The 26855-nt window shown below is 43.7% G+C and overlaps 1 long non-coding RNA gene across 1 annotated transcript in view; it reads left to right on the top strand.

Annotated features, from left to right (window-relative positions):
• Positions 1 to 25786, top strand: part of LOC109280973 (uncharacterized) — a 40856-nt gene extending 15070 nt beyond the window's left edge. The window contains exon 3 of the long non-coding RNA XR_009463654.1: positions 25489 to 25786. This is a non-coding gene — a long non-coding RNA (uncharacterized LOC109280973). The remainder of the gene's footprint in view (positions 1 to 25488) is intronic.
• Positions 25787 to 26855: the final 1069 nt, after the last annotated feature.

Here is a 26855-nt window from a genome sequence, read left to right as displayed (position 1 = left end):
CCCCATTTGCAGAGGCATGCCCTGAGTTGGGGCACAGCAGCACAGTATGTGCATCTGGGACATTTCCTGCCAGGGAGATTCTGCCAGGGCTTGCCTCTACAGGTGGGGAACCTGGGGTTTCCCTGTTTACACCTGTCCCACAGGATCAGACCCCTCACGGCCCAGTAGAGGCAGGGGTCTGACCCTGTAAGACAATGGGTGACGTCTGTCTCACCCGGTGAAGTGGATCAGTTGTGCTAGGATGCAGCGTCTGTTTATAGCTTCAGTACTGTAGTTGTGGCATAATCAACTTCAAGCAACTGTGCCAAATTTAACTAGAAAGTCCTTCATTTTGGGGACTGTGTCCTGGTGTCCCCCAAAAATCTCTGAAAAGGGGCTTTTGCTGAATCTTGAAAAAAATCAGTCCTGACTTGACTGACTGCTGCCCTCTGCAACATTCCTGCTATGCCAGGCAGCATCCTGTCACATCCAGTGAGGTGATGCAGCCTAACGCTATGCTGGCGTTGCATGAGCATAGTTCTCAGTTCAAGAAGCAGCCACAGGCTACCTAGCAAGTAGGAAGCAGAGTAGCCATGCTCACATTGTGCCTCACCCAGGCTAATGTACTGCACCTCTCAGCACATTTAATATACCTCTCTTCAGTGCTGTGCTTATGCAGTTACACTAACCTGCACTGCAGTGGGTATAGCCCGCTGCCTATGCTAGAAGTCTGCAGAGCCTCTGAAGCACTCAGTAAGAGCTGAATCAGGCCTAGAGGACTCAATGTACCACTGTCTTGCACCCTTCCTAGACAAAGTACCTGTGCAAAGTGGTTATAGTGAGCTGCCAAGTCACAAATTTGCCCTTCCCTGCCCAGGTGTAATGTCTCCACAAGATGCTAAGCAGGAGAGAATTAAACCCACTATTTCCCACTCTTGTCTCTACCGAGGGGCAGTTAGTGAAAGGTTTACACACATTTATCAGGAGATGGGGTCAGGGAGGAATGGCCAGGCCTCATTCAGGTAAACTCCCTCTTACTTTAAAACTGAAGTAACTGTACTGATAGAAGTTAGACTTTAGAAATGCCCCCTAATTGAGACTGAGGGAGTTGGGAACTTGAAGATGATCCCTCAGGGAACAGCTAGCCAATCAGTGAGAGACAGACCAAGGGTCTGCAGAGGTTGCTTAATGCTCAGTGATTAGAATTTGTTGCTGTCTTCTTTCATATATCCCTGTGTTATTAAAACCAGTGATCCCTACAGTGATAATCAGTCCTTCTGCTAGGAAAGCCTTCTCTGGGGACTAAGGGACAAGAACAAAAAAGTATTCTGTTGCATGGGTCAGTGGAACTGGCTGTAGGACCAGCCCCATTCAGAGACTCTGGGATCTTCCTGGCTCTCAGCAAATATTCATAGGGACTGTAACATGGGACAACTTCTGCCCCCAGATCTCCACTATGGAACAAGGGCAGCAGGAATATTACACCACTTGGACTAGCCCATGTGGTTGGCAGAGCATGGTGGGGATGGGGGTTAGGGCAGGATCTCTCTTGGCTTCACCCTAAACCTACCTCTTCTGGACATCTGCATGTGAAGAACTTCACACCCTGGACAGGGTCTAGAGGAAAGAGGGGAGTGCTCTTAGGGAGAAATCAGAGCCCCCCCTCCTTCCCCTTGCACATGGAGGAGAGTCACATTCCCAGGTAGTCTCACCCAACCCAGGGCTTCAGGGATATAAGCCTAGCTCACTGGTAAATGTTTGTCAGAGGGTGGTGCTGTAAGTTTATTTTTTCTTCTAGTTTCTAAATATGCTGGATTTTTAACAACTATTTTCATGTCTATACATGCAATAGTAAGTTGACCTGACTCTCAGCGTCTGTCTCCTTTAGGTATTTCTTGCGTGCCAAGACCAAGAGGTCTTGCATAAATGCATTCTGTTTCTTGACATGTAGCTGCAAATACAGTTGCAGCTGGTATAGGAAAAGCTCTGCAGTATGGAAGACTGCAGTGTTACTGTACCTGCCAGGATGAGCACATGAGAAAGCATGATGGACAGAGAGGAAAATAAATAGTTCTTTGTGCTAGTATTTAAGAGTGCAGGGAACTAGGAAGAGCTCTTAAATTGATATGGGGTGCTTTGTGTCATCCTTCCATATATAATGTATGTGTCAGAAACAGATTTAATCTAAACTGTTTCAGAGTGCGTTTTGTAAATCCAGGCTCTTATTTGGAGCTGAATATTGCAGCCCCTTGTCATACTGAGTCAAACTAAAGCTTGGGTCACAGCACAGCTGAATTTGGTTTGAAAGGGAGATCGGATTTTGAATTCTGAACTTGCTCCAGTGCCTGGTGTACACAGAACAGAAATACCTAAAGAGAACGTGTGAAGGTGAATACTTTTCTCCCAGGGGTGCAAAATGTGTGAGAGTGAGAAGATCCCCTAGGTTGAGAATCCTTGCCCTTACTCTGTCCCTTTACACTGATCAGGGTCGAATTAACTCATAGGCAAACTAGGCATATGCCTAGGGCCCTAAATGAAGAAGGGGCCCAGCTGTGCTTATTTTACTTACAATTATTGAGTGAAAAAGTAATATAAATATACAGTATTAAGTACAGGCCACGGGTTTGTTTGCCTAGTGCCCACTAAAGGGTTAACCCAGTGCTGATACTGATAGAAGGGCTGGAGCAATGTAAAGGGTATCTGATCAAGGGAGGGTTCTTTCAGCACAGAAACCAGAAGCATCTCAGTCTGTCACGTGAGGACTTCTTCAGAAGCCCTGGGGTGTGAGTGGGTTTTGGGGCGGGACCTTAGTACACAGAGCTTTAGCATTTTTGGATTAAACTGTACCCTATACAGACAATGAAGCAGGATTTGGGCCACTGTGGTTACCTTAGTTACCTTGGGGACCACTGCAGCTTTGGAGCAGATCAGGAATGAAAAGATACAAAAGGGGCTTAAAGCCATCAAAGTTCCTTCTCCCCAAGCTACAAGTGCTGTGCAGCATCTCTTAGAATCACCTTACAGAATCTCTCCCTTAAAGTACAAAATGAGAAGGGGAAAAAATCATGTTAACAACAAAAAAAGGAGAATTTGTTAAAGCCCAGCAGAGCATATGATAAAAATACTTAGAAAGGGGGCCTATAGGCTTTAGCACTTATTGGCTAAAAACTTTGCAGGTTGTGTTAAAAAAATTACAAAGATAGCTGAAAAAAGCAATTTCTGTGCCTGTTTTTCTGTGCTGCTGCACTATGTGAAGTTCTGGATTTCAGAACTAAATTGCTCCCCAGTATGAAATTGTCTGAGTGGCATGAAGCTGGCTGCCTGGAGTGTAGAAACCCAGCACATCAGAAAAAGAGGGGGTTCTTTCTTCCGTGTATTGCATATTTACCAGCTGACCTATTTCTGACAGGCTTTTATTACCAGTAAATATCAGTTTAATCCCAATCACTGACTATAATAATATAAATATATGAATATAAAAGAATCTGTAAATTCCAAGTCCTGATAGAATAAGTTTTTCAGAGTAACATAAAGTTATGATAAGTGCTGGCAGTGGCAATGTATTTGCAGGTACTGGAGAATGATGAATCCTATCATATATTTGGTTTTGTAAGTTTCATAGATTTCATAGACATTAGGGCTGGAAGGGACCTCGGAAGATCATCGAGTCCAGCCCCCTGCCCAAAGGGCAGGAAGTCAGCTGGGGTCATAGGATCCCAGCAAGATAAGCATCCAGTTTGCTCTTGAAGGTGTTCAATGTAGGCACTTAAACCACCTCTGGTGGCAGGCTGTTCCAGACCTTGGGGGCTCGGACAGTAAAGAAATTCTTCCTTATGTCCAGCCTGAAACGGTCTTGTAGTAGTTTATGACCGTTTGACCTAGTCATCATCCCTTGGGGCGCTCTGGTGAACAAACGTTCCCCCAGATACTGGTGGTCACCCCTGATAAACTTATAGGTGACCATCAGATCACCCCTGAGCCTGTGCTTTTCCAGGCTAAAGAGCCCCAGGGCTCTCAGCCTGTCATCATAGGGTCTGCTTCCCTGACCTCTGATCATGCACGTGGCTCTTCTCTGGACTCTCTCAAGCTTCTCCACATCCTTTTTGAATTGTGGAGCCCAAAACTGGACGCAGTACTCCAGCTGTGGCCTCACTAAGGCCGAGTACAAGGGGAGAATGACGTCCCAGGATTTGCTTGAGAAGCATCTATGGATGCAAGCCAGCGTTTTGGTCACTTTACTAGCCGCAGCATCGCACTGCAGGCTCATGTTCATCTTGTGGTCAATGATGACCCCCAAGTCTCTTTCTTCCTTAGTGCTAGCCAACATAGCACTGCCGAGCCTATAAGGATGCTGCGGGTTTTTCTTCCCAAGGTGGAGAACCTTGCATTTATCGGCAAGTTGTCTCTGCTCAGATATTTAAGATCAATAAACAGCATACATTTACCACCAGAGTGGTCACTGTGATCATAAATACCTATCAGTTGTATGCTGACTAGGGCTGTGCAAAGCTTCAGTCACTGATTTGATTCAGTGCAGATTCGGCTCAATTCAGTGGCTGGAATCAGGAGACCCTTTAATCTATCAGAATCTAATTGCAACCCTCCGAATTGATTTAGAAAGATTCAGCGATTCGGGCATAGACACAGCTTTAAATATTTTCTCTACATACCTCGAGGTACCAGATGCAGCTTGTGAACGCTGTAATGCTGGGGCGGATGAATTGTCCCACAGGAGCATGGGGGGCTCCACAGCGCACTCAGCAGCAGACCCAGAAGTGGCCCTGGGTCCACTGGACAGTGCGTGGAGGGGGGCCTTCAGCATGCTCCCCGGCAGACCTAGAAGTAGAATGGTAGTACTTCTGGTCCACTTCCAGGTTCACCGCCGAGCATGTTGGGGACCCCGCTCTGTTCCTGTCGGACACTCCATGTGCCCCAGTATCGCAGCATTTTCAAATCACACCTGCTACCTTGAGATACATAGAAAAAATATTTAAAGCTGTGTCTCTGTCCAAATCATTGATTCTCTGAATCAGTATTGAATCTTCAGATTTGGATTCAGCCGATTCAAATAGCAGATAGTGATCCAAATCAACAAATCGAATCACTGTCCCCAATTCAGGCCGAATACAAATCTGAATTCAATACATCCCGTTTCACACACCCCTAATGCTGACTCCATTCCTTTTATGTGTATATAAAGGAATCTCAGGTACGTTAACTTCTGCCATGTACCCAATGCCCTATGATCCCCACAATTACCCTATTCAGCATCTTCCCTTCCCCCTCACCTCCAACAAACACATACATATGTAAACACAGAAACGATCACAGATCACTTCTACTGTGGGAGGAGGGAGGAGGATAATAAATAGCGCTGTACAAAATAGCACTGTTCTGTTTTGACTTGTGTTTTGACGTTTCGACATAACAGTGTTTTGTTTCGAATTTCATTTTGTTTTGAAAACACTGTTCCATTTTGTTTTGTCCAGACAGTTTTGCCGTTTCAATGTTTCACCCGTAGGCTATAATGGGGAAGCACAAAACAGCCTATTACTTTGTCATTCCTTGCCTGATCTGGATGAAACTTGCAGGGATGGTAGCCCCTTCTGAAGGCATGACGCCTTCAAAGGGAAACTGCACCTTAAAGTCTTGAAAACAAAACTCATGTCACATGTATGTGTTAAAGCACAGTGGGGTGAAAACTGCAGGCATGTTAGCCCCTGCTGAGGCCAAGAAGCCTGCCAAGTTTCAAGGAGATAGTTGCCAGGATTTCTGGTAAACTGTACTGCAAGCTGCTGACAAGCAAAATTCATGACATGGGTGACATTGTGTGAGTGTTAGGGTACAGGGGGGCGAAAACTGCAGGAATGGTGGCCCCTGCTGAGGCCACAAAAACCTGTCAGGTTTCAAGGAGATAGGTGCAGGGAGTTCTGTCTTCTGGGGCCCTGCACCTCAGGCTGCTGACAGGCAAAACTTGTGACTCTATGTTTTAGGGCACAGGGGGTGAAAACTGCAAGCCTGCTAGGCCCTGTTGTGGCCACAAAGCCTGCCAGCTTTCAAGGAGATAGGTATAGGGAGGTTCTGGGACCCTGCACCTCAGGCTGCTGAGAGGCAAAACTCATGACATGAGTGGGTGATACTTGTGTGTGTTTAAGCATGCCCTCATGAGGCCTCCTCCTCCCCTACAGCCTCATCTTAGTACACCACTTTAAATGGCAACAGGTATAACATAACTTAGTGAGTGAGCACTAGCAGCATAGTAGCACCAGCAGCATCTCAGGCAGCCAAAATGTGACAGAGCTTTTCTTTCCTCTCCTGCAGGAGCTTCTTCTCCAGCATGTCTGTTAAGGTGTGCCCTCACTGTCTGACTCTGTGTGTGTGTGTGTGTGTGTGTGTGTGTGTGTGTGTGTGTGTGTGTGTGTGTGTGTGTGTGTGTTAAAATGCATCCTCACTGGCACTGGGGCCTCTACACAACATAGTAGTATGCCCCAATGAGGTCTCCTCCTCCCCTAAAGCCTCAGTCCGGTCCACCACTTTAAATGGCAATGGGTAAGACAATCTGGTGTCTTTTAGTAAGCCAATTGTATAGTTAGAGAAATGTATCAAGCTTTTGGGTTGAAAAATTCTTTGTCAGGCTGAGTAAGCACCTGCAGTTGGTGTGTCTGATGTTCCTGGATGGAAGAGATAGTAAAGAAGCCAGAGGCTGGCCTGGCATGCAATGCAGGCAAGAAAGTCAGTGAAAATGGAAATGGGGGTGTCAAGGGGTGAGGGACAGGCTTGGGGGCGGGGGAAGGGGGATGTAGCAGTGCAGGTAAAAGTGGAGAGGTACCTGGAGAGTCAGATGTCCGGCAGGTTGTAGTGTGTCAGAATTCCAACGTCTATATTGAGTCTATGAGTTTCTGTACCTACTACCTAGCAGGCTGATAAAGTGAAGTTCATAGGCCCGGCTCTGAAAAGTGGTTTCCAAATTCAAACAAACACCTAACCTCATCACTAGAACTGAAGCCAACTTCCTACAGCTCAAAACAGAAAACCTGCCGACAATCTCCGGTACCCCCACAAACTGCACACCAGAATCTATCAAAGACAACAATACCCAACTACCTGTGGGAGCACATTCCTCACCAAAAAGCACTCTGCCTCCAGTCTCTCAGGCCTGATCCTGAGAAGGAACAATTTATAGATTTCATAGACGTTAGGACTAGAAGGGACCTCGGAAGATCATCAAGTCCAGCTCCCTGACCCAGGGGCAGGAAGTCAGCAGGGGTTATAGGATCCCAGCAAGATAAACTTCCAAATTTCTCTTGAAGGTGTTCAAAGTAAGTGCTTGAACCACGTCCGGCAGCAGTCTATTCCAGACCTTGGGGGCTTGGACTGTAAAGAAGTTCTTCCTTATGTCCAGTCTGAAATGGTCATGAAGGAGTTTGTGACCGTTTGACCTTGTCATCCCCTGGGGCGCTCTGGTGAACACCCCCCAGATCCTGGTAAACACCCCTGATAAACTTATAGGCAGCCACCAGATCATACCTGAGCCTGCGTTTTTCCAGGCTGAAGAGTCCCATAGCTCTCAGCCTCTCTAAGGTCTGTTTTCCTGACCTCTGATCATGCGTGTGGCTCTCCTCTGGACTCTCTCAAGCTTCTCCACATCCTTTTTGAATTGTGGAAACTGGACACAGTACTACAGCTGCGGCCTCACCAAGGCCAAGTACAATGGAGAATGATGTCCTGGGATTTGCTTGAGAAGCATCTGTGGATGCAAAGTTGGCATCACAGACTGCCTTAACCATATTGGCCCCATGGTCGGTGACCATGAACCCATGGGCGAGCTCGCCCTACCCAGCAAGCCACCCCTGCATCAAGCAGTTCATGGTCCCCATGATCTCTGTTGTCATGTGGGACTCATCCATCACCTCAGCTTGAAGGAGAGCCCACCAACGGCCTGACTGGTCGCACCTGTGTCCTGTGAGGGAGAGGTAGGTGTGATCTCCACCCTGGCTCCAGATATCCAAGGTGAAGTGTAAGGCCACCTGCGGACCTGTCTTGCACAGATCCTCCCTCAAGTACTCCCTGCATGCCTCATACAGGGAGGGCACCACTGTCCTGCTGAAGGTGATGCATGTGGGCACTTGGTACGACGAGGCCATGAGCGCCAAGAGCTGCCTGAACCCTGGCCACTCAACTAAGGAGAAGGGCTGGTCATTGATAGCAAGTATCTCCCCAGTGCTCTGGGTGATCTTGCTCGCCCTTGCAATGCCCCCTGCTTTCTGTCCACCTTTCCCCCACTATTTCAGGGTGGCCTGCCTCTACTTTGGTGGTATGGGGGCTTTGGAGCAAGAGGGGGACTTCCCTTTGCACATGCTCCTGCTGGTGCCAGGTGGAGGAGGAGCAAGGGCAAGTGAGTGGTGCCTGCAGAGATGCATCAGCATCCCCTTGGTGCTCATATGTTTTGCTCCCTTGCCCTGGCTGGTTTTGGCTCAGCAGTGCAGGCAGATAGCATACATGGGATCATCTGCCAGCTCAAAATGGTCCCAGACCACACATTCCCGCTCACTTCTGGGGTGCAGGTGCATCTGTGGATGCTGCTGTACTTTCCTCTTCCTCAAAAGGCAGAGGCACAGCAACAGGAAGAATGCACTCAGCTGAGCCACTTGCCTCCACCTGTACATCAACCTCCTCCAAAGTGCCTTCTGGGGAAGGAGACCTGGCTCTAAGGGAAACTTGAGGGGTCTTCAGCACAAACTCAGATGATTCCCCCTCCTTCCCCAGAATTTCCCTTGCTAGGGCACTGAGATCCAGATCCAGCACCAGCTCTTCCTCTGGCACTGGAAGGCTCAGCATGGGAAGTTAAATAGGGGTGGAGTAGGCTGCCATGCTGGTGCTGGTGCTGTTGCTTGTTGTTGTCATCATGGTGGTGGTAGGGGTAGTTATGGCTGTTACTCATAGAGGGGATGCAGTCTTGGGCAGAGGCAGTGGCACTGGCACTGCTCCCCTCTCCTTGCTGCTTGTAGAAGCCTCATCCCTTCTAGTTGGAGGAAAGAGACTGCATCTCAGTTTGGTGGTGGGTGGGGGGGAACAAACAAATCTCCCTCTACCCCCTCTTCTGCCCCTCCCTGAAGGCTGGCCACCTGCCTTTCCACCACACTTCCTGGTGTTTTTCATGTCTTCCTTTTCTACAAATATATAAATATATTCAAGTTCTTATATAAATTTAAAAATGTAGGTGTGGTGCAATGAAGAAATGTATACAAACAAATAGAAATATGTCTTTCTCCCTATATAAATTCAATAGCATAGGCATGATGCAAAGAATAAATATATAAAAAAAAATATTAATATGTCTTTCTTCCTAAATAAATTATATTATGTATGAATGTACGTATGTATGTATGCTCCAAAGCTTTAAATATATAGAAATAAAATATAAATGTATTTGCCTTCCTATATAAATTAAATTCTATAGTAATCTTATCCAATATAAGTATAAAATTCAAAAGTATAAATCAATTAATATAATAATAAAATAAAAGCACCTAGAAGAAAAAGGTAGTCTGAAATCCCTCTTGCTATGATAGCCTAACCTAGCAAATAGGGAACCCTTTAGAAGAAGATCAGTGCTAGCTGTAGTTGTCTGATGTTGAGCTGCTGGAATACACAGCTCAGTAAGTGACACCAAGGCAGAAAGCAGGCCAGTTCAAACAATGCTGCCTCTTATGCTGTTTTTCCATCTCTCCCCCAGAGCACTGGGATTAAAAGGGACCTCGGGGAAGGATAACAGTCATTGGCCAGCTACACAGTCAATATGAGGGCAGTCCTTCTCCCCTCTTCCCTCTTCTTTCCCTTCTCCTTACTTTCTGTTTCCCTGCAGGCAAGCCCAGCTTCAAAACTTGAAACTTTTTGAAACTTTCAAAACATTTTGACTACCCTCATTTTGTTTCAAGGCTGTTTCAAGCTTGAAATGAGTTGAAACAGCATTGAAATGAAACAGCGAGTGAAATTTCGCCCAGCCCTAATAATAACCAAGAGAAGGAATGGTTTGTGACTGTAACACTGAATTGGAAAACAGAAGGTCTAGGGACAGTCCCGGGCTCTACTACAATCTTGGACAATGATCTCTTTATGACAGATTTTGGATACACATTGTAGTTTCGTCCATGTAATTAGCCTTTGCACCACTGTAAAAACAAAAGAAAAGAAAACAAAAAACCTGGAAATATATAGCCTTATACCAATGCAACTTCTTGGAATCCAGTGCAGAATTATCCTGTGAAAAATCAGGTCTGCTTGCACACAGCGTATCCTAAAGTAGCTCAAACGCTATTACCTGCTTCAATGCCACTTTGTGGCAAGTCTCTGTAATAGCACCTATTGCAAACCACTACCCTCAGGTAATTGTTTGTCTGTCTACTCCAGTCCTCAATGTCATTTTTACTGGTGTACAAAATCTATGTAAATTGCTTCAGTGTAAATGTGTTGTGTGTCCATGCCCTTAGTTCTCCTTTCTATAAAATGTCTGTATACGATTTCTAAAACAATAAATGCTTGAAATTGGCAAGGAGCTCTACATGGTATTGTAATCTATTCAAGAATATCAAACTACACTATTGTGAAATGTATAATAAAGTTAAAATTAGAGGACTTTGAACATCACAACCCTCCTAAGTAAGTAGACAAGGTAACATATCTTTTTTTTCTTTTGAGTGAAGAGGAGATTTTTCTCTGCAATACATTCATCTAATCTTCTTTAGTCTTATTTGATCGCAGCTGTGACTGTATCTGCTTAACCTCTGCAGCTGAAGGTTTCTGCCTGAGTTAAGATGAGTCCTGCTGTTTTATCATGGAAAGTTCTTTGAAGTTTCTCTTCTGTCCATGTGTCAAGGTGATTACTGGTGAAATACAGCCAGCTGCAATAGACATCAGGGACCAAATAACCCAGTTTTACTATCTGTATCTGGATTTGGACCACAGAATCTGCTGCATTAATACTGTTTCCTACGGCCACAATATTTCAGTAGATATTAATTTTTGAGCCAACTTGGCCCATGTCTCCAAATATCAAGAAAGGAAATATGTGATTTTTAAACAAACTTCCAAAAGCCTAGTTAGGTGAATTTAGTGATTTATTTTGCTCCATTCATGTGCTGCAGAGCATAGAATTCCTGTCCCAAAGATCTCACAACCCTAATCAGATGTACACGATATCATTAGAGTGTTACTTAACATTTATATTACAGTAGTGCTTCAATCCCAACCAGATGAGCACCCCATTGGGCTAGGGGTTCTGTAAACCCTACACAAAAAGTAATCCCTACACAAAGAGTTTACAGTCTACAAATAAGGCATAACTAGTTGATGAGATAAACTGGCTGGGGGGTGGGGGGTGGAGGTAAGGTATTCAAAATTAAGAGGCTGCTTGTATTTCTGAGCTAGCTGGGGGCAGTAATTGCTATGCATATTTTCAAAGCCCAATTTGGAAATGATGCAGGACAGTTGGGTTTCAGAAACATAAAAATGTGGTTGATTCATATCTCACAGGTAAGAATTAAGGATATGTCTACACTTCAGTGGCTGTAGTTCATATAGATGCAACTGAGCGAAGTTTAAGTTGGACACCTTAAATCTGGGCTGCAGTGTAGTCAGAAAGCTCAGGGCTGGCTGGAAAAAAATCCCCTAAATACCTTGCGTAAATAGTTGGGCAGTTAGTGTATATTGCTGCATCTACACTGCCAGCAGCACCTGGGCTAGCTGGTTAAATCTAGCTTGGGTTTGTCTCTATGAGCTGTATATATACAGTATATAACTGTATATATAGTGTGCCATTTCTTCTTGGTTCTCGTGAAATGAGAGCAGAATTTGGCCTGATGGAGTTGCACTGCTTTTACATCAGTATTCCCGATATACGAATGTGACCTCTTATGTGTATCATTGGAATATAGCTGCAAAACCACATAGATAAAGTGCACTTTAGCTAAACAAAGAAGTGTTGACCCAGTGGACAGCTCAGGGGAGATAATCTGTATGGAAAGAGAAGCTGGAAAGAAGATACAGAATTGAGAGTAGGGGGCATATATAGGCCACCTTTGTGGAGGGAGACTTGACAGGAGTGTAGGTAGGAGGAGGAAATGAGAACTGAGGCTGGAGTTAATGCAAGTAGACTTACTCAACGGTGAGGAAAAGAAGCTTAAAGTCAATAAGGAATGAGAGAGAGTCATTGCTAGGATTTGGAAAGGGCTGTGACAGACCTGTGAAATTGCTAGTTATAACCCAACCAGTATAGTCTTTACAGTAGAAGACACTCAGGTGATGAGGCATTTGCATTATTGTCAATGGACATTATTGTCAATGGAGTTAATTAAGATTAAAGCCTCTGCACTGGAGAATTAGGAAGTTTAACAGCAATAGTAAAAAAACCAGCTAGCAAAAGATGAGGCTTTCATGTCTGTGAGAGTAATTTTTAACCTCAAACATTTCAATCCTCAGGCCATTCTGCATTTCCTCTGTGGCCGAAATATTTCAATGTAGACCACTCACAGTCTCTGAATAGTCTGTACAGGCAGGCATCAAGCCTGTGTTATTTTATTAAAAAAAGAAATTCTGATCCAATGAAGTAAAAGTCTCAAACCATGTCATCCTCCTACATTTTATTACTAAAGCCTAGTTCGATGCAGGGGGGACCTTTGTGCTAGGCGCTAAGGCAACACAAATTGAGGCCAAATCCCCTATTGGCTTTAGTGGAGTCAGAATTTCCCTTGTGAAATCTATGTTTCAGGGAGACAGAAGTTGTCTCAATGAAGAATATTGAACAAAGGTGTTTTGTTTTGTTTAGTTTTGTTTTGTTTTGTTTTGTTTTAAGAGACATAATGGCATATTTGTGGTCTAAAATTCCTCTTTTGATAACTGAAGATCCTTTGCATGCTTAAGCTGGCACGGCGTGACTTGTACTAGATTGCAGGGCCACACAGCACATTTGGCAATGAGTGGGGGGAACCCCCCAAAAGGACTATTACATTTAACTCAGTGGCAGCATGTGTATATTTTAGGACCTGACCCTGTCTTCCAGGGTGGAAATTGTGACTCTCCTTCTGACTGCAGATGCATCAACCTGCAATGGCAATGCACTGATCCAGACACAGGGCCCTAAGACTGCCTAAGATATGATTTTAGATAAACACGTGAGGTCAGTTCTGTGCAGCCTTTCCACACAGCAGGGCCCAGCAATGTGGAGCCATGGAGGGAAATTTCATGGCTATCGTGGTGACCAACAGGTTTCATCCTCCTTTTTCCCCAGCTCTCTTTCCAGACTTCTGCAGAGCTCCTGGCTATTTGGACACTGAAATTGTCCTGCTTTGTGAGCCCCAGACTCCTCAATGAGTTTTAGAGGCAGAAAGAATATAGGGCAGTGTGGCACGTAACCTCTTTTCTTGCTAAGCTGCAGAACATATACAGCAATGTCTGTGTTGTCTGGGTTAAAGGTGCAGTTTTTCTTAGAGGTTCTGGTTCTCTTAGAGGAGGTAACTTGTGCTGCCTTCTAAGACCAGCCAGCTCTGCTTGTCTGGGCAGAAGGGCTGAGCAACCATTGTGCTAGCAATGAGATTAGCTAGATATCTTTGAGCAACTTCTGCACAAAGGCACATTGAGCCTACTTACCAGCTTGCTGTGTGCAATGTATGCAGCTTTGGTACAAGATGGGCATGAATGTTTTTACTGTTTTGAAAATTGATTTATTTTCTTTTGAAAATATGAACATTATTGCTTGTAGAGAAACATTGTCCTCGATCCTTAAAACCTGCCATCTACGAAGATCAAGAACTCTTTCACCTCAGATCAACTGCGCTCTGAAAAATAGCCTAAGTGAGGTATTTTTGGGGAACCAAAATTCTTAATGTCGACTCTGTGGGAACCTGCTACCCAATAACCCTGCTGTACAATAGATACCAAAGCTGAAAAATGATCTATTCTCTGTTACAATCCATTAAAATAGCAGATGTTAAAAATATGCAGTTTGGAAAAAAAAAAGACAGTTTATTGGTTTGTTTGTTATTTGCCTGTAAGCATATAATAATAGATAACATTAATATGTGATATCTGAATCCATGTTTTTGTGCAGTATATTCTATATTTGTATATTTTAGGGTATCTGGACTAAATGATGATAAAGCAACCAAATTGAATGTGGCTTGGAAGATTTTTGTCTGCATCTGTAATTCATCTAGGGTTTTCTTCAGCATTAACCAAGAAGAACAGCAACTAATATAACAAAAGCAGGCTACTAAATGCAGGTCAGATCCTCAGCTAGTGTAAATTAATATACCTGGTTTGTGGTTAATGTCAGCTGAGGATATGTCTCAGGATAGAGATTATATGTAGGAAAACTCATTGGTTATTAATCAGTTGCATCTCTTTTCTTGTGAACCACTGAAGCTGTTTTTTGATGCACTGTAACTTGCTGGAACCCAAGAAAATGACAATTTTCTGTATGCGAGTCACACATCAAGTATTATAATGATGCTGTTAAATTCTGGACATTTTCTGTAGCACCCTATTTACTTTTCTTACCCTGTCTGCAGAGTACCATGAAGCCCACTGCAAATGTAATGACTGCAAATGTTAAATGTCAAGTTTTTAATGGTGCCTACTCTGCAGATATGTAAATAATCCATATTCACTGTAGCACTTCGTAAATAGGGATTTGGGTAACCTTGGATCTTTGTTCTTGCAGCTATTGAGATCTGCTGTAACTCTTGCAGCTATTGAGATCTGCTGTGTTAGGTCCAACTAATCTATCACTTGTGTAGCAGAAACTAAGGAAAAGGCCAGAACTGTATCTTTCTAAAATTTGGGGGGATATTTTCACTGTAAAGGAGGGGTATGAACAAAGGGGAAATGCTGTAATAACAGGGAAAAATGGTAGAAAATGAATAACATGCAATCTTGGGTTGTCATAATTCAGCACCACTGATATTCCAGGTTCCTGTCATGGAAGTGAGTCTTATTTGGATATGTAGGATTAGGTGAGAAAAAGATGCAGTTGGTTTGCAGAAAAATGATATTTATGTAATACTCGTTTTCAAATATTTCCTTTCCAACGGTTAAATTGGTAAAAGCTTGTAGTGCTCGGAAACCTGAACATTCCTTGCTGTTTCTCCACAAGTATGTACTAATGGCTCCACATAAACTGAAGGTCTGTGGGTTTTCTTCAGTTTGCTGCTCTAAGACAGGAAGTCTGAATCTTGCCACAGTTCTGAGGAAAGAATCAGCCTATCACAGACTACAGTATCGTCTTGACTATGCCAATCCAAACCCACTGCAGCCAGAGGGGTTACACTAGACTAACTGAGAGCAGAAGTCACCTCATGTGCCTCTTTGTGCACTGGTTGCAGCCCAGGATACAGGAGTCGAGGCAGTCAAATGCTCAAGTGCATATGAACACCCAAAACGCTTCTCTAGCTTACCGGCTATGTTATACTGGCTCTGTGTTCTTGAAACAATGAACATAGTTGGGGTAGGCATTTAGGTTATCCCTTAAAAATGGCTCTAAAGTACTGTATCTCCACTGTGCCACTACAACTGTCCCTTGAAAGAATTAAGGAGTATATAAATATTGCATCCTTAAAGCATCAGTGTATCAAAAACTGTCTAAAGTTCTCTCTGATGCTAACCACATACTAAGGTATAAAGCGTTTGTCCATTACATATGCAGACAGCAGAAGCCTTTCCCCCTCACTCTTCACTGAGTACATAACCCATATTTACACACAGCTGACTTTTAGCTCTATGGTAACTGTTAACAGAAGAGCAGAAAACTGATGGAGACATTTGTGCTGGGAATCCAGACCCCTGCTGTTTTCAGTTGCAGTTTTAAGTGCACACACAATAAGAGCCAGAAACAGTATATAATAATGAATTCATACAAAAACAGTAATAACATTTCAGAGGGAATTGTACCCCATTCACAGTTTTGTGTATCAAATGTCAGAGTTAGGATTCTTCATCTGGGGAGAATGGAAAAGGGGGTGATAAAGAAATGGAAAGTAAGGGTAACTGGAAGAGGGGTAACTCTCCCTTGAGAAATGAATGATAGGTTAGTAAGTATTTATACTGAGTAGCTGCCTTGGTTGGTTCATGGAATGTGAACATTATCATGTTCATTTAAATGGCATTTTTCATTAAAATTCTAAAGTTGTTTTCCTTGTTTGGTAAGAAAACTAATCATGGGACCAATAATTTGACACTCTGGGTATGATAGATCCTCAGAGTGGAATTGATGACTACAGATGCAGCTGCAGGACCTGGGATGCATTTACAATTGACTTAAAAGCCCAGCCCACCCAACATCAAATGAAATCATGGGAATGAAAATACTGTTGTAACATAGCAACATCCAATATTGACATTTAATAGGTTGCAAATTATTCCTGGAAGCTGTAGATGGCTTCATGTTAGCAGCAGACGAACCACTTCTGACTGACCCCATCCCCTTTGTCAATTAGAACTTCCAAATCAAATTTTCAGCTTGAACTGCTTAACCCTGAGTGGTGCCCAGAACTGGCAACTCCTACTGGAGCCAGCCATGTGGCAGGAGTCCAGCATTACTCATGATTGGGTCCTCAAGCTGGAAAGTAACATGCTGATCCTGAAGCGTGTTTTTATAATGCTTTAGTTTTATAACTTGTGTTCCAATTGTCATAGTCTTTTCTAGAATGTATGCCATTGGAAGTGATAAGTGATGAAGACAGGCTGCCAAAGGGCCTGTGAGCAGCTTGGGAAGGATACCGGTGCTAAAGGCACTCCCATGCATGGGCATCAGATTACTATGGTGTGCTCTTTAAAAAAATGGGGGCTGCAGGGCCTGGTTAGAGAAGATGTGGTATGTGGAGAGTGGGTATGTCTACAAGATCTAAGCCTCTTCCAGCATGCCCTTCTCATTAAGCTGCATACACCATGGGCCTGTAGTGAAATAATGCTGTTTGTCAAATCTAAAGCATATGAAACACTACGGAGAGTAAAAAGACATTCTGGGATTCTAAGAGCCACTTGATCACTTTACATTCTGCTAGGCAGCTATTTTTCTGCACTGTACTGGTTTCTTAGTGCTTTTGCTTCCCCTAGCACAGTAGTTCTCAACCATTTTAGACTCAAGGAGCCCCTCATTAGGCTCCAGACATGCCTCAGAAAACGCCAGCTCTTGGTTTACACTAGTTTTTTGTCTACAGAAAAATAGCACTGGAATTCTTTTTGTTGCAAAGAACTCAAAAAGGCCACAATAGGTCTGCATGGTTTTAACACTGTGGATTTCTATGTGAAATCTCTGGGTTTATCTTGTACATTATGTTTGCATACCTAACAGTACTAACATTATGTGGTACCCTTGAAAGATTCTCTAGGCACCCTGATCAAGAATCACTGCCTTAGAAACTCATTGCTCTTGCACTGCTAGTACTGGATATGGAACATATTTTACGTCTGTCAGTCAGAGGACTAGTTGAATCTGCATGTGGCCAGGATGGTGATTGCTATAGCAATTGGAGAATAGGATGGAACTGCTCATTTCTTGCCTCATTCCTTCCAGTCACTTCAGAGGTTACAATCTCCCCAGCATTGACTGAACCAGCTACAGACGACAGAGGGACTGGTATATATCTGGTAAATGGGAAAAGACCAAGAAAAATTACAATGGGAAGGGAAGAGTGGTATGAGTGCAGGGGAAGGAGAGAATGTATTTTTGTTTGTGAGTGAGACACAGGGAAAGAGCCAGAAGATCCAGAATAGGAAAATAGAATGGGGCTCTGGAAAAAGACATGGGGGCTGGAGAGATTTCATAGATTTCATAGACATTAGGGCTGGAAGGGACCTCGGAAGATCATCGAGTCCAGCCCCCCTCCCAAAGGCAGGAAGTCATAGGATCCCAGCAAGATAAGCATCCAATTTACTCTTGAAGGTGTTCAATGTAGGCGCTTGAACCACCTCCAATGGCAGGCTGTTTCAGACCTTGGGGGCTCGGACAGTAAAGAAATTCTTCCTTATGTCCAGCTTGAAACGGTCTTGCAGTAGTTTATAACCGTTCAACCTCATCATCCCTTGGGGCGCCCTGGTGAACAAACGTTCCCCCAGATACTGATGGTCACCCCTGATAAACTTATAGGTGGCCATCAGATCACTCCTGAGCCCACACTTTTCCAGGATAAAGAGCCTCATAGAGCTCAGCTTGTCATCGTAAGGTCTGTTTTCCTGACCTCTGATCATGCGTGTGGCTCTTCTCTGGACTCTCTCAAGCTTCTCCACATCCTTTTTGAATTGTGGGGATGCAGTACTCCAGCTGTGGCCTCACCAAGGCCAAGTACAACGGGAGAATGACGTCCCAAGATTTGCTTGAGAACCATCTATGGATGCAAGCCAGCGTTTTGGTCGCTTTACTAGCTGCAGCATCGCATTGCAGGCTCATGTTCATCTTGTGGTCAATGATGACCCCCAAGTCTCTTTCTTCCTTAGTGCTAGCCAACATAGCACTGCCGAGCCTATAAGGATGCTGCAGGTTTTTCCTCCCAAGGTGGAGAACCATGCATTTTTCAGTGTTAAACACCATCAGGTTCTCGTCCACCCATTTGCTGAGCTTGTCCAGGTCAGCCTAGATCACCCTCCTGTCTTCAGGTGTGGATGCTATGTCCCAAAGTTTGGTGTCATCGGCGAACTTGTCCAAGCGATAGGTCACCTGGTCATAAAAGGAAATGAGATTGGTCAAGCAAGACCTACCCGCAACAAACCCATGCTGGCTATCCCTCAGGATGTTGGCGTCGGCCAGTCCATTAAGGATGGCCACTTTAATAAACTTTTCTAAGATCTTCCCCGGGATAGAAGTCAGACTGATGGGCCTATTGTTTGCCGGATCCATTTTCCTCTCTTTCTTGAAGATAGGTACCACATTGGCATTCTTCCAGTCTTCAGGCAGTACACCCGAGCACCAGGAGTTCTCAAAGATCTGTGCCAGAGGTTGAGCTATGATGCTTGCCAGCTCCTTGTGTACCCTGGGGTGTAGATTGTCAGGGCCAGCTGACTTGAAGGTATCCAGGCTCTCAAGGTGTTCCTTTACATTGATGGAGGGCAAGGGATCTCCCTCATCCAGACTTCCCTGTCCTGTAGGGGGCATGGGCATCCCATGGGACTGATGAAAAACCGACGCAAAGTACCCATTTAATAGGTTGACGTCTTCCTGGGCGTCAGTTGTCCCATCTGGTTCAGCAGGGGTCCAGTGTTGCCCTTGCTTTTCCTCCAGCTCCCCACATATCTGAAAAAGGACTTTATTGTCCTTGACGCTCAAAGCTAGTTGGAGTTCAGTTGCAGCCATGGCTTTCCTGGTTTGCTCGCTGCAGGACTGGACCAGTGCAGAATATTCCTCCTTGGAGGTGAATCCCATCCTCCATCCTTTGTAGACTTTTTTAGCCTCAGGAGGTCTGCTAGATCCCTGGAGAGACAGGGGGGAGAGAAGTAGACAGAGAGAGAAAATGGAGTGGAGTTAAAAGGAAATAAGGAGAAGGAGAGCAGGAATAAGCAAATAAGGAAATGAAAATGGAGAAGGTGGCCCAGGACACAGCAGTATACTATTCCTATGTCCTGCAGTGCTGGAAGCAGAGTCAGATGAACTGCACCTTGCCTTTTGTCAGTTGGGCTAAGTACAGACAGTCAAAAAGCCCGAGGCTGAATCTATTCAGTCTTTGCAGGTTAGGCTAAACTGCTGAGATTAAACTGAGAAACAACTGGACACACATTCACTTCTGATTCAGGAAATGCAAACACATGCCTGCAGTGGCTCAGGCCAGAAGCTGGGGGGAACTTGAACACGGCTCTCTGGCACATAGCCAGCATGGGCTGTGTGTTTGCTTCCTCTTCCTGCTCCCCCTGAGGGCTCTGGGATTCGCAGTCCAGACTCAGAGCATCAGGATTCTTCCTGCTTCCAGGCACAGGCAGGGGCTACTTCCAGGAGCCTCTGGGTTTGTAGTCCACAGTCACAGCCAGCAGCAAGTTTGAGCAAGGGAAGGGGTATTTAACCACCTCCTCCTTGGCCCCAGACCCCAGCCAGGGTTTGCCTGTGGGGGGGGCAGTCCCTGCCTCCACCCACCTCTTCTCTGCTGGAGCAGACAGCACAACCCAGCCCACCCCAGCCCAAGGCTGGAAAGCATGCTGGGATGCTGGGGGACTATGATTTAATTTGACCCAGAAAGGTGTCTGGGACAGAACGTTCATAAACCAGTTTGACCCAAATCAGTTAAGTCTGATACTACATTTAACCAGGTTTATCTTGAACCAGTTTCAGCCATTTTGAAACTGGCTTATGTGCACTGAATTCTGTTCTGTTACAGGTTTAAAACAGTTTCTGATCACTTAAACTGGTTTATGTGTAACTTCTGTCCCCAGCCTTAGAGGACAAAGGATATGACATGGATATGCTTTGTAGATTTCCCATTTTGCTGGTGGTAATGGGGACAGACCTACTGTGAATCCCAGTGGAGTGAGCTTGGATTGACACTGATGAAATTGGAAGCTAAGTTTAGACAATAGCCTAAGGTATGTAGCTGACCTGAGAATATGGTCATCAAAATTCAGGCCTAGGTCACCAGACTGACTGACTAAAACCAGGCCCACTCCTAGTTTTCCTTCATCATGTACAGCACAGAAGGATAACATCTGAGTTATGCATTGTCTTTTAAAATGAAGTTGCAGACAGTTCATGTTTATGGTGCTCATAAAATCATGTTCTCTATAATATATGAATTCTTTTAGAAGTAGTAGCCATTTTTCCTAATATCACAGTAATCAGTGAAATTATTCATGGATGTCTCGCTTTGAATTGGCACTAAATACTGTACCTCAGTATTAAGAATTCTGCTACTTGTTCATTGCACAGTAATAAAGATTTAAAATCCTATTACGTTGAGGTGTTTTATAGACTTTAGGACAAGAAGCTATTTTCATTCCCTAGAATTCCAAATGGAGAGGCCAGTATATATTTCCTAGTTTTAAATTTATGGTGGATTATTTGCAAAATGTACATAAATGCCTCATTCAGGTTGCAATTTTAAGGGGAAATGAAAAGATTAAGCCTTTATTGTGAGGGGTTGTTGTCAGTGTTGATAATTTTTTGTATTATAGCAGCATTAGAGAGCCCACCTGAGATGAGGACTGTATTGTGGTTACAAGATTGTAACACAGCCTGGTTTCTTGAGCATTCTATCTAGGTTGGTTAGGCAAAAAGATTGGGAAAATATCCTTATTTTTCTAACAGGGAATTAAGATGCTGTGATCAGACAAAAGGTTTTCAAGAGCTCGGAGCAGATTAGCAGCTAGAGGCAGATTACTGAGTTGTTGAAAAGCTTTTGAAATGGTTTGCTTCCTCTCTAGTAGAATTTGAAAAGAGCTAATCACTAGGGCTGTGCAAAGCTTCAGGTAGTGATTCAATTCAGAGGAGATTCGGCCCGGTTCGGTGGCCGAATCTCCAAATCCAGATTGAATCAGGGGACTAATTCAAAGGTCCCAATCTATTCAAAGCTCTCCGAATCTTCTGAAAAGATTTGGAGAGCTTTGATGATTCGGGCAGTCCCTGGTGGCTGCAGCAGGGAGCTATAGCAGGACTCAGCTGGTAAGTACTAGGGGCAGAAGAGGGGGGGCTGGGGGAGGGGACCATAGGGGGACCCCTGCCAGCCCCCCGACCCTCCCACTGTGGCACGGGGCAATGCAGGGCAGCAGGGATCACCCCATGCTGGCAGGAATGGTGAGTCCAGGGGTTTTGTCTTTTTTTTTTTCTTAAAGGGCTGGAGCTGGCCCAGGTGGGGCACCAATGAGGGGGCTGGGGGAGTGAAGGGGGGGGTCAGGGGGCTTCTGCAGAGCCCCCCACACAGCATGGGGCAGTGGGGGTGCAGGAGGGATCACCCCCCGCCCAGCAGCACCTTCTGAGTCAGGGCTTTTTTTGTAATAAGAGCTGGAAGCTGGGGTGAGCAGGGCAGCCATTCCCGGGCTGGGAGAGGGGCAGGGGATGGGCCTGGCCTGGCTGATTCGGAGATTCAGATTCAGACGAATCGAATCAGGACAGTGATTCGAATCACCTAATTGAATCACTGTCCCTCAAATCAGCCGAATCCGAAGTCAATACTAGCCACTTTGCCCAGACCTACTAATCACCCAATGATAAGTTTTAGCAACAAATAAAGAAGTTTGAGACAGTTATGAATGTATGATACTGGAACTGTAACAGAACCTCAATTTCAACCGTAACTTTTGCTTCTGCACCATCCACAATAACAGTGTATTGACATCATGCAGGGAACCCCGATGCAGAAGTTGGAGTTACCATCTGTTTTATCAGTGGTAAAAAAATCTGCTGTGCTGTCTCCAAATGATGCCTACAACCTCAACAGTGCAACCTTGCTGTTAGGGTAGATTTAGGAAATATTATCATTCTCATGAGACACCTCAGTCATGGAGCTGGAACCCACTTCCTTTGAGATCATTGACAACAATCCCATTGACTTCATTGGAAGTAGGATGCTGGGCCCCTATCCTGACTATGAGTCAGGATGGCACAAGCTGCATAATGATGTCTTTTGCCCTGTCAGCTATGACAGCTGAAATTTTTAAAGTTGCCTTTAGGGGATTTGGACAAGCGGTTAAGAGACCTGTTACCACTAGCAGTGGGGCAGTATCGCTGACAGCTTGAATCAGTCCTTTCTAGTGCAATATTAGTGCTGTGGTCTTGATGCAGCTTAATGGGAATTGGGCAGGCAGCTCTTCTTGTCAGACTTGAACATCTGAGTTCTGCAGCTACATATACATGATGAAGTGATAGCTGAAACACTAAAAAGAAGAATTCTGACCATGTTTCCTGCTTGTATGACCACATGTAAAGAATTAGTGCAGTGGGTTTATTATAGAAAGAGAATCAAAACAAACAAGGAAAGAGGAATTTGGCACCAGTTACTGATAAATGTATCATTCCTTTTTTTACCAGTGTTGGCTGACAGAGTTGTTATAATAAGGAGCAGAGAGGAAAAACGGTATTGCAGGCATTCTCTCTCATACTTTTAGAAATGTAAGTCAGCTAAAGTAAACATTTTTGCACTCAAACCCTTACTGCAGTTTATTTTAATTAATATTGTGTGTGCACTAAATTATCTGTGAAGCTTTTACAACATTACTCATGGGCTAAGCAGTACAAGATGGCTGTGGAAAGTTATGATCTTCTCAGACTGTCATTTGGTTTGATTTCTGCCTCTGTCTTTAACCTCCAAGAAGCTAGAGGAATTGTCTGAGGTATACAACAAAGACATTTAAAAAATGGATCCAGACCCCCCTAAGGAAAGTTCCCACCCAGAATTAGTCCAGCAGCACTTGCTTTAGAGATCAGTCAAAAGGTTGCTTTTCCTAGGAAGGCATGGCAACACTGCCAGGGATATTTTCAATTCTTTTTTTAAATGTGGGCTGTAGCAATAATAACTAAATAAATGGATGCAGTATATATCCTTAAAGACAGATGTAGGGTACAGAGGATCTGCTGTTTGAAATTAAAGATGATAACTTAAAATGGAAAATGGATTGAGGGAGAATAAGCCTCAGAATTCAGAGGTTGTCAAAGGATGTTCTTAATTCATACAGCTTGCTTAACTGTGCTCTAGTTGGCTCGGGGTGTCGTCAAGCTGGACATTGAGTTCTTTCAAATACTGAAAAATGGATAGGTTTAGGCTCCAATCAAGCAAATTACTTATGTGTGAATTTGAAGTTGAGTGGTCTGTTGAGTGGTACCTCACATGGGTAATCCTAGTGGTCTCAATGGCCTTATACTGACATGTTTTATTGAATCAAGGTCTTATTAAATGGATATTTCAATAAGCTTGTGAATGGCAATTGGTTGAGTTGAAGATTCAGTAGTTCCCCTGACTTCTTTTTCTTTTTAATTTTCTCCTGCAGCTGTCTCATCTTTTCCCTTACAAACCAGGAGCAGCTTTTGAAGCCTCATTGGGTTCTCTTCCCTACCATGAGTTCCTGCAGAGCTCCATGGACCCTGTGGCCCAAAATATCATGGTAGCTGTACGATCAACAGTTCTGCTCCTGCTCAGAGGAGAAACTATCTGTTCTAAGATAGTTATCTTTAAGTAAATCTTTGAGTACCCAAATGGGCTTCTTTGTGAACTCTCTCATCACCCTCAACAAGCAATAAAAGTATAGTGAAAAATGATTTTTAAAGTATGTCAGTGCAATTGAGAGTTTTAAAATTGAGAAATACAAAATCAAGAATAATAATATGTATATTCCTGCAGCATGAGGCTTCATTACTGGTATGACTTAGTACAGTTCTTAGGCTATGCTATTGTTGGTTGTGGGTAGGTTCAGTATCTGTAAGTGCTACACTGTCTTGGTAGAACTATTCCAAATTGTTCAACTGTGGAGATTTTTGAACTTCTCTTAGAAGAATTTGGCATAGAAACAAAACTTAGATGTATATAAATGCAGAAGGCTGGGTGAGTTATGTTAGCTGAAGAACTGGCTGTTACCTAAACTTAGCTTTCATTAAACAGTAGATGACCAAAGTTACATTCATCTGTAAAATGTTTAGATTTCCCTCTCTCTGTGGGAGTTTACATCTATTAATAATTTGTTATAGCAGAAATGGCTTTAATTCATTATTTGTATTTGAAGTTTTCCTTTATGTCTAGAGTCTGGGTTGCTCCCATAAATGATAAAATTATCTCATTTTTCCCCAATACTGGAACAGCTTTAGGCCTACTAGAACATTCATTATTGTTTTTTATTGTGGTAGCACCTAGGGCTAGTAATGTAAAAGGGATGGGGAATAACAAGGAAAATCCTATACACAGAATCTCTCACATTGTGCCATTGGACAGGTAGGTTATGGCCCACCAGTTATAAGTCACACAGACCTCCCTCAGAAAAAATAAATCAGATTCCCTGGGATCTTTATGAATCCTAAGGACCTGTGGAAAGCCCAGCCAATTCACCTATCATCCTGTCTTGGGGGTTATATAAGAATTCAGATCAGCTGAGGAAACCAAAGGTGAAATACTGAAAACAATGAGTTTTGCTGAATAGTATCTTTCCCTTAGGGTTCATTGGTAATATCAAGGCAATCTACTAATTATGGCATAGGCTAAAAGAATGGCTGCACTCTGACCTCTGCATGAAGTGCTGCACCATAGTTGGAAAGATATTGCTGAGCTGTTTGGGTACCAGTTTTACGTGTATCAACTCTTCTGGAGTTCAACAGGAAGCTTTGGCTACTTAACTGCATAAGAAGGAAAGTTTTTATAACCAATCAACAATCTCCTTTCCTGGGAGAAAATGCTGTCTAAACAACTTTATTCTAAAGTCCAAAATTTTCAGACTACATTTCCAAAAGTTAGGTATTCAGATCTGTATTTAATATGGATTATTTATCAAGATTAAGGGTTTCAAGTTTGAAGTTTAAGGGTGATATTTTAATAAGCTTGACATTTTTTTTCCTGTCAACAGGGTATGAAAACTTCTAGGAACTTTTATTGGGAAATGAGAGGCAAATGCAATCCGACTGCAAACGTACAATGAGGAGAATCCCAACATCCAAACGGTCCCAGAGCAGTATTTGAGGACTTAGCCCTCGTGACGGAAAGACCACCATAACATTCAAGCCAGAAGGCACCCTTTGGTAGGCTTGTGGCACCACTCAGAAAATAGCAGCTCTTAGTTTTCACTTGTGTTTTGACTACAGAAAAATAATAAAGCAATTCTTATGTTTCAATAACCTCAGAAAGACCACAACAGGTTAGAATATTTTTTTTAACTATGAATCCTATTTTAAATCTCCGGGTTTACCTTGTGAATGTTGTTTGTACATCTAACAGTATTGACATTGTGTGCTACCCTGTGGCACCTTTATAAGATCTTGAGACCCCCAGGGTGCTATGGCACCCCGGTTGAGAATCACTGTTCTAGTCATTGTGCAGGAGAATGGTTAAGCAGGAACGTCCTAGAAATGACTGATGGTTTTAAAGAAGAGGTCTCTCCAATAGTGTAATGTGAGGTGGGTGAGCAGGACATGTGCCCTAAGCGCTGATTAAGGAAAGAAGTGCCAAAAGGACATGAGGGATGGAGGCTCCTCACCCCAGGGTGCCTCTGCTGCCTGCTGTCTGTCTGCCTGCCTGCCTCTTAGTCTGCCTCTCTGACTCTTATTGCTGGTGTGGGCAATGTGTGTCATAGAGCACAAAGCAGTCTGGCAATCACAGTTTTGTAAAGCAGCAGTGGAGTTTGCTGCTCTCAGGGGAGAGAACTGATCCCCCTCTTTGCTGCCAAATTCAGCTGGGGTTTGTATTTTTGGGTTTTTTTGTTGGGTTTTTTTTGCGCTCTGGATATGGACTTGGTGGCCAAAAAATGGGGTGAAAGTTTCCTGTTGTTGCTAGTTTAAAGAACTATGACTCCCACAACACCCTGCATGCTATGAGACTATCAGAGAGGTGAGGTAGGAGAGGTGGTGGGGAAGGGTGATAGACTGCTGTCCAGGGCACATTTTTTGCATGCTACACCTCTGGGTCCCTTTAATGGAAAAATCTGAAAACCAGCTTTTATGTTTTCTAATAACAAGCTTTGGTTTAAAGAAGTACATCAGATCCTTTTCAGGCTGAATTAGAGTACCTTGGAATATTGCAACTTGAACTAAAATAGAAGGCAATGACATTGGTTAACAATTTTCTTTCTTTCTTTCTTTTTTATTGTTGCAATAAGTCTAACCATTTATCTAGGTTTGACCTACAGTGAAAGAGCTCATTATATCAACATAAGCAAAATAAGTGGATATAAGTGGTACATTATCTGAGAGTATGTAATGAATAGTTCTGCCAACATGT

Source organism: Alligator mississippiensis, chromosome 7 (assembly GCF_030867095.1).
Source record: "Alligator mississippiensis isolate rAllMis1 chromosome 7, rAllMis1, whole genome shotgun sequence".
Lineage (NCBI taxonomy): Eukaryota > Metazoa > Chordata > Crocodylia > Alligatoridae > Alligator > Alligator mississippiensis.
The sequence above is the reverse complement of the archived record's forward strand: the minus strand, read 5'-3'. Positions and strand labels throughout refer to the sequence as shown.